The 12,936-nt window shown below is 36.4% G+C and overlaps 1 long non-coding RNA gene across 1 annotated transcript; it reads right to left on the minus strand.

Annotated features, from left to right (window-relative positions):
• Positions 1–1,334: 1,334 nt before the first annotated feature.
• LOC131982656 (uncharacterized) lies at positions 1,335–6,566 on the minus strand. Its single transcript, XR_009395412.1, has 3 exons — positions 3,453–6,566; positions 2,103–2,190; positions 1,335–1,472 (listed from the first exon to the last, which is right to left on the minus strand). It is a non-coding gene; the product is annotated as an uncharacterized LOC131982656 (long non-coding RNA).
• Between the last annotated feature and the right edge of the window lie 6,370 nt (positions 6,567–12,936).

Below are 12,936 nucleotides of genomic sequence, written 5' to 3' on the forward strand. Positions count from 1 at the left end.
TCAAAAAAGTGTGGTGGCAAAGAGCCTCCCTCCCACTCTAAACACGCGCACACACACACACACACACACACACACACACACACACACACACACACACACACACACACACACACACACACACACACACACACACACACACACACACACACACACCATAAACTGAGCAGCTAGAACACATTGTTACACAGAGATGCAGAAAAGCAATTTAAAGTGATTTTGCTGCTACTGTTGCTGTAACACAAACAATTTAAAAGTGGCGGCGGCATCTTCTGTGCTAATTGTGAGGTCAAACTCAGGTTCCATCATGCTGGCTTTGCATGTAAGTACTGATATTGCGAGACAACTTTTGACCTCAAGGAGAAATATCAAGTTTTAATATCTCATGCCACAAGATCTTGTTTGGGTTTTGGTACCATAAGAGGCAGCAGTTTCTTTTAATTCAGACAACAAAACTACTTCTCTAAGTTCAAGGCAAAAGGTTAACTGTTAGGTTTTATAAAAGATGGTTCATGAAGTCAAATAAATGCATGTAAATGAACGGAACCAGCGGAAGAGACATAGTCATGTTGCTTATGCAAAAAAACATTATGCACAGAAGGTATGTGACATTTCTTGAGATACCATTGTTTGCTTTTGCTTTGCACAAATGCCAGTCCCCTGGATGAAAGTCTGGGATTTGTTTGACCCACCCAATTAAACAGTGACTTTTTAATCTTTATTTTGTGTTTCCATGCTTCACACTCCAGAACAACCTTGGTATCATTCACAACTACTACGCCCTTTTGCGGGCACCACCAACAAAACACGTTAATAAATCACAACCTTCTTATTGTTCTGAAACATGTCCATACTTGCCCATAATTATGGGAATGATAACTGCCATTCAATCGTGTGATAACTCCCAAACAGGTCTACTTCTGACCTTGAACCTGTAATCATTATCTGTAAAACAATTCAAATAGTTTATGCATTTAATAATACTTTATTGATATTTGCACCAGGATATCATGTACTGTGCTTAAGTGATGATTTTTATTGTTGTCTGCATTTATATAACAAAAAAGAATATAACATAAAATGTCATGTCATAAAACAGTATAACATAATAACATAATAGTATGACCCAGTCCAGTTTATTATGAGATTTAAGATAAAGTTTAAGGTATAGTATACCTCTGAATATGTTTCTGTCTTATCTATGCATCTTTCTGTCTGGTATCTGCACATGTCAAGAAGAAGTTCAATATGTAATATTTGCATATTTTTTTCTCTTTTCCCCCCCTCTGTCTACCATCTAGCTCACCATTGTATTCAGAAGGACACAGGCAAAGAGTCCAGGAAACACCTCCTCTTGCCAACAGCCTCCCTGATATGAGTTGAGTGCTATCGTATTCTTGTATCCCATGTGGTCAAACCGGACATCGATATGCATAGTAATATCCTCCTTATCAGGGCCAATTTTCACTGAAAAACTGTGGCACAAAGTAACAAAACAATGCATTACTTTTTAATATGGCGACACTCTCATTCAGAAAACACATCAAAAAAGTGTCTAACTCTCTCAATCTGGCAAATTTCAGACGGATCAGGAATTCATTAACAGGCAGTGCAGCTTTGATGTTTTTACACTGTATGATCTTCTCACACATAGACTACTGTTTAAGACAGACCCTTAAAAAACATATTTTTTTTAAGTTTCTATAATTCTAAAACTTTTTAGATTTGTTCGCTGAATGAATTAATAAGGAAAAGGACTCTGGGAGGTGTGAGCACCAGGGCCTGTGTTAGAAGAGACTGTGAGATTCCCCACAGACGCACTACGTATGGGAGGAACGTGTTGTCTGTTGTGGGGTGGGGGGACATTTTTAGTCATCTTTAGTCACTCAACAAGAAATATCAAGTTTTAATATCTCATGAGACGAGATCTCGTTTGGGTTTTGGCCCAACAGTGACTTTTTAATCTTTATTTTGTGTTTCCATGCTTCACACTCCAAAACAATCTTGGCATCATTCACAACTACTACGCCCTTTTGCGGGCGCCACCAGCAACACACTTAATAAATCACAACCTTCTTATTGTTCTGAAACATGTCCATACTTACCCATAATTATGGGAATGATAACTGCCATTCAATCGTGTGATGACGTCCCAATCAGGTCTACTTCTGACCTTGAACCTGTGATCATTATCTGTAAAACAATTCAAATAGTTTATGCATTTAATAATACTTTATTGATATTTGCACCAGGATTTCATGTACTGTGCTTAAGTGATGATTTTTATTGTTGTCTGCATTTATATAACAAAAAAAGAATATAACATAAAATGTCATGTCATAAAACAGTATAACATAATAACATAATAGTATGACCCAGTCCAGTTTAATATGAGATGTAAGATAAAGTTTAAGGTATTGTATACCTCTGAATATGTTTCTATCTTATCTATGCATCTTTTTGTTGGGTGTCTGCACGTCTCAACAAGCTAAATTATTGCATAAGCATTGACATATAAGGCACGAATCTAGAATCTATCTACAAAAAAGCCCTAAAGACTCTGGATAAAAACCCTTCTCCTTCCATATCAGAAAGACCCTTAAAAAACATATTTTTTAAGTTTCTATAATTCTAAAACTTTTTAGATTTGTTCGCTGAATGAATTAATAAGAAAAAGGACTCCGGGAGGTGTGAGCACCAGGGCCTGTGTTAGAAGAGACTGTGAGATTCCCCACAGACGCACTACGTATGGGAGGAACGTGTTGTCTGTTGTGGGGTTGGGGGACATTTGGAACAGTCTTCCCTCCAATAAGGGACTGTCTCACATACTCTTCTTTTAAAGGAAATCTAAAACAATGGCTCAAATCACATCAAAAGTGTGACAACTAACTGGACTTCAGACTACTTGAACATTACTTTTTATTGCATTGTTATGTGCTTTCTGGGTCTGGTATGGATTGTGTTGTGTGTGTGTTGTCTCCTCTATCTGTATTTTATCTATTTATTTGCAGTCTTTTATATTTGTATTTCTTTTTATTATTTTTAGGGACTACGGATGCAAACTAGCAGCTTTGCTATAATCCTGCATGTTTACAGAGATGTTTTCAATGTTCATTAATGTGCACTGTCCCTATCGAAAAATAAAGCATTATTATTATTATTATTATTAATAATATATTTCAGATGGGTAAGAGGACGCAGAGAGCATATAAAGCAACCATGCAACCAAAGCAGTTGCATGGTTGCTCTTTTCATCTGCAAACCATCATCTCCATCACCCTGACTTTACTGAAGAGAAGTTAACAGGTAGTCACTGACTGTAACTGGTTACAGATTGCACCTCTGTGATATCAAGAATGATCCTTGTGTTGTGAGTTCAAAAATAAGTAGAAAAGTAGCTGTAGAAGAAGAAAAATAGCCTCAACCATCTTCTGTCACTTGTGATTTGTACTTACTAGTGAGCATCAGGCTTTACGAATACACCAAGAGTCATGGCCTGCCTGTCCTTGAAGGACATGTTCTTAACAATCATACTCTGTGCAGAAAAAAAAAACAGGGAGGTTAAAGTATGTTATTATGTGGAAATACTAGTGAAATTTACAAGATCCATTTATTATTGCAGCTTTAGGCAACCAGCAGCAGCCTCTGCCAACTCTTTTATCCTCACTTCTTCCTTGGAAATTACACAACATCTTTTCAACTATCATCCCATTGGCCAACTGGACAAAGATTCCAGCTCCGCCCATCCATGGACCTGTTGAAATGTTCAATACTGGATGACAAGTACACATTTGAAAAAAAGGCTGAGCACAGAAGAAATACGTCCGCTTGGTTGCTACTGTACATGTGGCAGGGGAATACTGAGCTGTGCCACGATTAGGAAACGATGCTTGAACATCTGTTATTTGATAGTGAAACACAGATTATCGCTGTTTAACATTTGTCATTTTGTCAAATGGTGTATCTGGAAAACCGTCAACTGTTGTCGGGGCAGCGAGTACAAATATAGCAGCCCTATGAGGGCTTATATATTTTTTACTTCATATTTTAATAAATTTAACCCTTTGAGATCCACCATAAAACAATTTTTGTCTTTTATTAGGACAGACAGAAGATCTTTTGGGGGAGATAGCAGGTAACAGTAGAGGCCACATAGATGATGCCACATTTCCCTCCAGGTATAATTTTAAAACACCTAGATCTTGAGGAACACCATAGAAAAATCCATGCTCTAACTTGGTATCAAAAATGTTAGACATTTTTTTGGCAATATCTGCAAGAATTGCATTTTTTTGCCCCAAACTGTGAGGGATTAGAATAAAGTGGGCGTGTCTATATATTTTTATTTTATCTTTTAATTTGATTTGGATTTATGTAACGTAAAAATTGAGAAAATGTATATTAGGTGACTAATGTGCACGTACTGTTTGTGAGCTCTGTGGTGAATATTTTAAACATAAAAGGCAATCTGAAAAAGCTCAGACCGCTAAAAAGCAAAATACTGTTAGTTATTGACAATGAGCTGGTTTACTTTAAGCATGCTTCAGCTGCTTTAGTTCCATCTGCAGTCACAGAGAGAGAAGTGACACAGCTGTCAGTGTCACTTTAAAATATGACCGGACCCTGCTTGTTCACTTGAGCCATTAAAAATACAGGCAACACAGGAGAAGAACATATAAGTAAAAGTTATACTTACGCAGATTTAGTGGGTCAAGTCGAGCTGAGAAGAAGTGAAAATGCTGCAGGGCCTCGCCTCACTGATCCTTCACAGGATCACAGAATATGATGATGACAAGATACATGATACAAATGAACTACTAACTTTAAAACAAACAAACTTAGAGTTAGCTCTCTTATTCCGCAAAACAGCGATCTTAAACAATTACTTTGTGAGCAATTCTGACTGGTTAGTAGAAAATGATCATCAATCTAATAACTATCTAAAAGATAAGATTTGTGATTCATATTGTATAAGGTTAACAAGTTACTCCAGAATAAAATATCTTTAGTCATCTTTAGTCACTCAACAAGAAATATAAAGTTTTAATATCTCATGGGACGAGATCTCGTTTGGGTTTTGGCCCAACAGTGACTTTTTAATCTTTATTTTGTGTTTCCATGCTTCACACTCCAGAACAACCTTGGCATCATTCACAACTACTACGCCCTTTTGCGGGCACGACTGACACCACATGGTATTCAGGATTTTTAAAGCTGGGGCTATATGTGGCCTGCTGATGCACTTCTTTAAAAAAACAACAACAATTGAATGAATTTTAAGAAAATGTGTGATACAAACTCCTCTAGTGAAGTTGTAGTGGTTGTACTGCTCAGCACCGAAGTGGTTCGGTAAGTCGATTGTAAAGCCATCTGGCAAAGTCACAATGAAATGTTAACCGGTGAATCCTATGATGAGCTGGATGGTAGACCGACAAGGTATTTAATGGTGGACAGTTCAAACTTAACACTTCTTCCCACCTCTATATAAAACATAACAATTTATTACTTGTTTTACATAGATTTAGCTCTCATAGATCTGTGTGGTCATATCTTGGAATTTAAGTGATTAAAGTTATCAGAAGTACAGTGAAGCACAGGAAAGTTGTCCATTGTTATCCAATGAGTTGAAGATTAACTCATTCTTGCTTCCTCATCAGGTCCAATATTCAGTTAACCCTTTGATGCACAACATGGGTCTAAAGTGACCGGTTTTCGTCAATTAGTTTGTTTTTGATCATCATACATCCTAATTTTATGTTTTCCTTTATTATTATAAAATCCCTTTCTGTGTCACTACTCTTCTAAAGCACAACATGGGTCAAAAATGACCCATCTCCATTTTTTAGCTAAGTAGCTTGCTAAGCTAACTACTTAGCTAACTTCTTGGCTAAGTATTTAGCTAAGTAGCTTGCTAAGCTAACTACTTAGCTAACTTCTTGGCTAAGTTTCTTGCTAAGCTAACTACTTAGCTTAGCAAGTTATTTAGCCAAGTAGTTAGCTATGTAATAATACAAAAACGTTTTTTCTTCATAAAGTATGAGAGGCAAAATGGAAATAATGATCTGTTGTTATCAAAAACAAGATATTTAAAGGATACTTGGAATATTCAATCATAAAATAAGTTGATATCAAAAGATAGAGCACAGAAACACACAGCAGCATTAAATAACATGAAGGGAATGAATGAGGGTCATTTTTGACCATGTTGTGGATTAGAAGGGGGTCAATATGTTGTGCATCAAATGGTTAAACCACCTGTGGCACAAAGTAACAAAGCAATGCATTATATTTTAATATGGCTGCTCTTGTTTCAAAATGGATAGGACACCGAGAGCACAAATACAGAGACAACCAACGCAGTTGCATGGTTGCTCTTTTCATCTGCAAACCACTATCTCCATCACCCCAACTTTACTGAAGAGAAGTTAACAGGTAGTCACTGACTGTAACCCATTACAGATTGCACCTCTGTGATATGAAGAATAACCCTTGTGTTGAGTTCAGAAATAAGTACAGAAAGTGTTTTCTGTCTCTGTCCATGGGGATCACTATCTGACTGACTAGGTCACCATCTATGCATGTGTAATTCACTAATTGTGTGTGTTCCCTCTCTCTATGCATTTATAGATTAATCATGTAAGATGCTTTGATACAATGATCATGTGCTAATATTGTTTTAGAACTATGATTACTCTAGATACATTTATTTTATCTGCCTAAACTTCCTGTGTCCTATTTAGAGTAAGATTCTATAATCACAAAAAGATATATTTTTTGTATTTTATGTGGACATTGCAAAATCTGTGTCTCCACTACTATCTCTGCAAGTCATAACAAGGCAGGAGGTTGTGTTGAATGTTTTGGTAACAGGTCAGGTCAGGGACATGGTGTGCTGAGGAGAGGAGATAACGGTCTTCTCTGCTTGGTGACATGATGTGTCCACAATACTGATTAAAACTGACGAATCAACGGTTAGAGAGGACGCACCTTCTGAAGAGTTCTACCCACATTCTTAGTAAAACCTCTGTTAGGTTACAGGGGCTCCAGACCTCATGAACTGATCCGCCTTTTTTGTGTAAAGTGATGTTTGAACCCAGAGACTTGAACTTGGACGTCTCCTGCTCATCATTCCCCATCAAAGGATCTGCGCAGAGAAATAGGTGAGAGGTTACGGTTGGAGTCAGATAATTTAATTTGAAAGATTTCCTCAATGCATTTCTCAGCAGTACCCAGAAGCATTTTTTAAATCTTTTTCTCTTTTGTCCGAACAACATGCAACAAAACTGTAACTATCTACACCGACCCTAGATATGCATTTGGTGTTGTACATGAATTTGGTACTCTGAGGAACACAGACAATTCCTAAAATCTGAGGGAAAACCCATTCTCCATCATGACAAAGCCGCAGCTTCTCTAGATGCCATCTTGCTCCCAACCTCAATTGCTAATTGCCAATACTAACTCAGATTCTGTCTCTCTAGGGGATGCAAGAGCTGATGCTGCTGCTGCAAAAAACAACTTCTCTCCAACCCATCATCCTTGATCCTTTGTTTGTTTCTACTCCAGTCTCTGTTCCCAGTTCTCTTACAGCAGTGCAGTCCTTAGCAACACCACAAGAAAAGATGGTGTGGAGATGGTGTGGTCAAAATGGGTTGAAGTATTCCCTGCAAAACAACAAAACAGCGGTGGTAGCAAAGGCTCTGTTAACAGAAATCATTCCCAGATGGGGAATACCAACTTAACTAAGCAGTGATAATGGCCCATGCTTTGTCAATTCTGCACTAACCCAAATCAGTACATTTCTTGGCATTGACCTCAGAAGACATTGTGCATATCACTCTGCCAGTGGAGGTGCAGTCCAATGAGAAAATGGCACTCTGAAATCAAAATGAGCAAAGTGCTGTGAGGAAACGGGGCTGCCATGGACAAAGGCTCTGCCCATTGTTCTGATGCACGTGTGAATGAGAAAAAGATCCAGAGTGAACATGAGCCCCTTTGAAATTCTTTTTGGCAGACCTCCATCCCTACACTGCAAAAAAGCCAACTTGTGTTTTTTGGCCTAAAACAGTGATTTAAGTTGGTAAAACTTGGAAATATAAATTATTGACATTTAGGGCAATAATGTAAGTTAGCACAACAAAGGAAGCCAGTTGTCTGCTCAAAAACAAGTTGGTGAGTTGTTGTTACTTATATCTTTAAGTTGGGGTTCAAAACAATTGGACAATAGTTCTGATAACTCTTATTTCTTTGTTGTGAAATGCAGGAAAGCGGTGAAATTCGGTCATTAGCGAAAGCTAGCCGCTAACTGATGCTAGCGGCTAACTGATGCTAGCAGCTAGCTGATGCTAGCGGCGCTGCTTGTTACAGCTACAAGAGTAGCCATTAGCGTATCAATGCTAACTCAACATTGTGGTCACAACATTAGCTGACATTTCATAGCAGCGTTACAATCGTGCCAATTCAGCACATTGCAGAAGTTAGCAGAAGTAAGGATTAAAAGTTATTACAATGTAAAATTATAAGTTAGTACAACTACAATTCAGAGTTGAGCAAACTCAAAAACAAAACTTAAAATATTTAGTTTAATTGTCCAACTTAAAATTTTATCGAAGTTTGTTGTCTTGAAATTTTGAGTTCATCCAACTTTTCTTTTTTTGCAGTGTAGGAGTGGAGCCTGTAGCCAGGCCAGTCCTCCCAGTGGCTTATATGACAATGACATGTTGCAATACTGCAAAAATGTATCATCCACTCTCTCTCAAACCTCTCAGCAGGTGAAGTCAGCCCTTCCACTACCACCTACAACACTATTAATGACTTCGAGACAGACAACGGACAACGCAGAGAAGGACATCGAGAGGGCGACACAAGGAATAACTCCATGAATTCAACAGACCAAGGTTATTATAGTTAACGAAAACTAACGAAATAACCAAAACTAGAATTGAAAACACATTTTCGTTACCTGAAATAAAAATAAAAACGAGAGTTTTTAAAAAACAATAACTGAAACTGTATTTAGTGGTTACAAAACTAACTAAAATTATAGTGAAAATGTCCTTAGTTTTCGTCTTTGTCAACTTTTTCATATGTAAACCTTTTTGGTTGATATGAAATCTATTTCATCTATTTGGTTTTATGACTTAATAAACTTATTGGGGCTGAGATGGATCAGACAAAGGAAATAAAGGAAACATTTATTGTGACCTTATTGAATCTGGCACCCAACAAATACCCCATTACAAAAAAACTAAAACTAACACTAAAACTAATAAAAACTAAACTAAAACTAAGCATTTTCCAAAAAATAAAACTAATCAAAACCAGCAAACTCACTCTAAAAACTAATTAAAACTAACTGAATTTGAAAACGAAATTAAAACTAAAATTTATGAAAAATCCAAAACTATTATAACCTTGCAACAGACACCAACTAGACGACAGAATAAACAAACCTTTTTCCCAAGAGACTACATCATGTACCTCTTGATCCAGATCCTATCACACCTACAACTCTGCCAAGACCGTCACTCTGACAGAAGGACAAAATGCAACCATCACCTGCACTGTTTATCCCCAAATTTGGTGATCAGGACAAATTCACTCATATTATGCCAAATATGACAATCAAAATCTGGCCTCATTTCACATACAGTACAGGCCAAAAGTTTGGACACACACCGTCTCATTCAATGCATTTTTCTTTATTTTCATGACTATTTACATTGTAGATTCTCACTGAAGGCATCAAAACTATGAATGAACACATATGGAATTATGTACTTAACAAAAAAAGTGTGAAATAACTGAAAACATGTCTTGTATTTTAGATTCCTCAAAGTAACCACCCTTTGCTTACTAGAATATAAGACATGTTTTCAGTTATTTCACACTTTTTTGTTAAGTACATAATTCCACATGTGTTCATTAATAGTTTTGATGAATCTACAATGTAAATAGTCATGAAAATAAAGGAAACACATTGAATGAGAAGGTGTGTCCAAACTTTTGGCCTGTACTGTATCGCTCTGTATTTAACTTTTGGTTCGAAATATACATCTTAAGACAAGATGTCTTAATGTGCTAGAGGTCATCTTTGGCTCTGGGAAATTTTCTCTTTTTTTTGGACAAAAAGATGAACTGCAACATGCACAACATCATAAAACCAGCATCAAATAATGACGGTGTATTTGTCAGAAAGTCTGTATGGATATTTTTTTTATTACAAAAGGAGAACTAATATTATTCCAAGACTGAATTTTCTGAGTCCATGTCTTAATTTCAGTGTCAGCTGCAGACAGTACACAGCAGTTTGCTTCAAACAGCATTACATAAGGTGAAGTGAAGCTTGTGTGGATATTTATCCTCTGTTGTTAATGCAAAGACACAAGTTTCTATTCTGCACCAGTTGTGATGTATTATTTTGTCTTTTATTCTACGCTTGTAATTAAAGTGCATTTTAAATGCAACTTTGCTGCCGTATTTGCCAGATCAACAATGAAAAAGATGAAATTTTAACTCTTATTTCATTTATGAGATTGCCCTTTTTCTTCAATTTCTTGTTAATTTTAATGCCTGATACAACTAAAGCTACATTTGTTTGGACAAATACAATAACAAAAATAACTCATAAGAATTTAATTTAAGAGCTGATATCTAGCCATTTTCCATGATTTTCTTGATAACAACCAAAATCCTTATCCATGGACCATGGATAATGGCTTACTTAACAATGGCAAAATGTTATTGCCATATTCATAAACATGACAAAGTCTAGTGTTAAATGATAAACAGTATTTTGGATACTACTACTACTACTACTGTAAATGTGTCACCTTATTGAAAAATGTTTTGTGTTTAATGCTGGGCTTACACCAATAGATTTTCACAGTCCCAGACTAAAAACTAAAAGTCTTTAGTAAATCTAGGAGTTTTACAGGAGTCACTGCGCTCCCGTCATCTCCATCGTTAAGTTTAAGGTAGTAATCTGCTCTGTTTCATATCAGTCTTGGGTTTGCGATCATATCAAACATGTTTGATGTGATCGCTAGTCGCAGTGACGTAACACAATCAACAACTAATAGATGAAAGGGGGAAAGGTCCCATTTCCACAACCACTTCGACAGGAAAAAGTAACATCACAATAATGTTAGTAAGCTCAGTCCTAAATAAAAATATAGAGATGTCATATATTTACGGCCACAAGTGGGATTTTTGGGGGCGCTGTTTCTTAGTAAAGACAACAGTAAGAAGACCCAGTTCAAATATATAAATAAATGTATACATAAATAAGTAATAAATAATTGATGATTGATGTATGATTAACTTCATGAAAGTTCATAGAGCTGATAAATATAACTATTCAATTAAACACATAATTAAATAGGGCATAAATGTATATCATGAATTTATTTATAAATATTCTTTTCCTTTATTCTTCTGTATATCTATTTTTACTGTAAAATCAACTTTTTATGTCAGAAAAACAGAAACCCTTTTTCAGATTTGTGAGTGGGCATTTTGTGGCGTCTTCTCCTCTTTTTGTTGTTGTTTTTGTTTTCAACACAAATCACTGCACACACTAGAGCAGCTGGAGCCAAAAGCTGCTTCTCCTCCATTTTGTACGTTTTTACTAAGAGCATGATGGGGAAATTTGCATGGTAGGAAAAAAATGCTAAAAGAATCTAGTTGTAGTCTTGTGAATAGTTACCCTGCAAGATTCACAGTCTGTCTAAAATCTCAGTGTGAGACTAGGCTGGGACTAAAAACTTGTCTTTAGATGTGAGCAGGTGTGAGCTGATAGTTTTCTGGGAGTCTTTTCCAAATCTTTTCAAAGTCTTCTGATGTATAGGTAGTATTAGACATAGTTAAGCATACTGTTTCGTTTGATTTTTAACCAGATTATGGATTATGCACTTTTAGGTCATTTTTTTTTCATTTTACTTGAGCGATCAATGACTTTCCTTGCCTCATATGTTTCTAATCATAGTAGCCTGTGGACTGAAAATGAACTGAATGTGAGTTTTTCTAGATCTTAAGAGTAATAGGAATAGGCTCTTTGTAGTACAAAGAGTTGCTCCAAGCGATGACATTCTAAGAAAATTCCTCAAATTATATTTTCTATGACTACTGGAAAGACAAAATGTATTCACAAAGAATCTCAGCCTTTAAAAATTGGGTAAAACTGTTCAAGAAGGACCTTTAAGAGGCTTTAGAATTTCTGAAGCAGAAGAAGGGAATGGCGAAAAGGCTCTGTGCACTATCTAATCTGTAGCTTTTTACTGATACACTGTTATCAATCTCAGAGATACGCTCACATCTCCTACCCAAAGCAATACGTCCAGAAATGAAAGACATCACAAAAAATATCTATTTATACTGTAAAAATGCAACAGTGATGGCTGTGATATCAGATTCGGTACTTAATGACACTAATATAACAACTATAGGAATGTAAATGGGCTACAGCACAAGTATGGCTGTTTCCAAACATCTGGTGGGCTACTTTTGTAAAAGTATGGCGGATAAATGTATTCAACAGATGTTTTATATATAAATAGTAATCATAATAACTGTCTTAAAACAGACTAAATTCTATGATTAGGCGTATTGATTTAACTGTTTAATTTATGCCCATTATCACCAAGAAATTAAAAAATTTAAATCACACCATTATATGAACAGAGTGAGTCACCTCCCCTTTATTGCACTTAGAATTTCCCTAAATCAATCCTAAGCAGAGATCCTTCACTAGAAATGTTTAGGGTGAAGTTAGGAGCTCTCTGTGTGTTTGTGAATAGTCCCTGGTGTGTAACTTGGCCCATACTGCCATTCTCAACTTGATGAGGTTTTGCCGAGGCTCGACTGTGAGGACTTCCTGCAGGTTGAGTGAATGTCTACCATCTAGTGGCCACTCTAGGGAAACATTCAGAGATACCAGCA

Source organism: Centropristis striata, chromosome 13 (genome assembly GCF_030273125.1).
Source record: "Centropristis striata isolate RG_2023a ecotype Rhode Island chromosome 13, C.striata_1.0, whole genome shotgun sequence".
Taxonomy (NCBI): Eukaryota; Metazoa; Chordata; class Actinopteri; order Perciformes; family Serranidae; genus Centropristis; species Centropristis striata.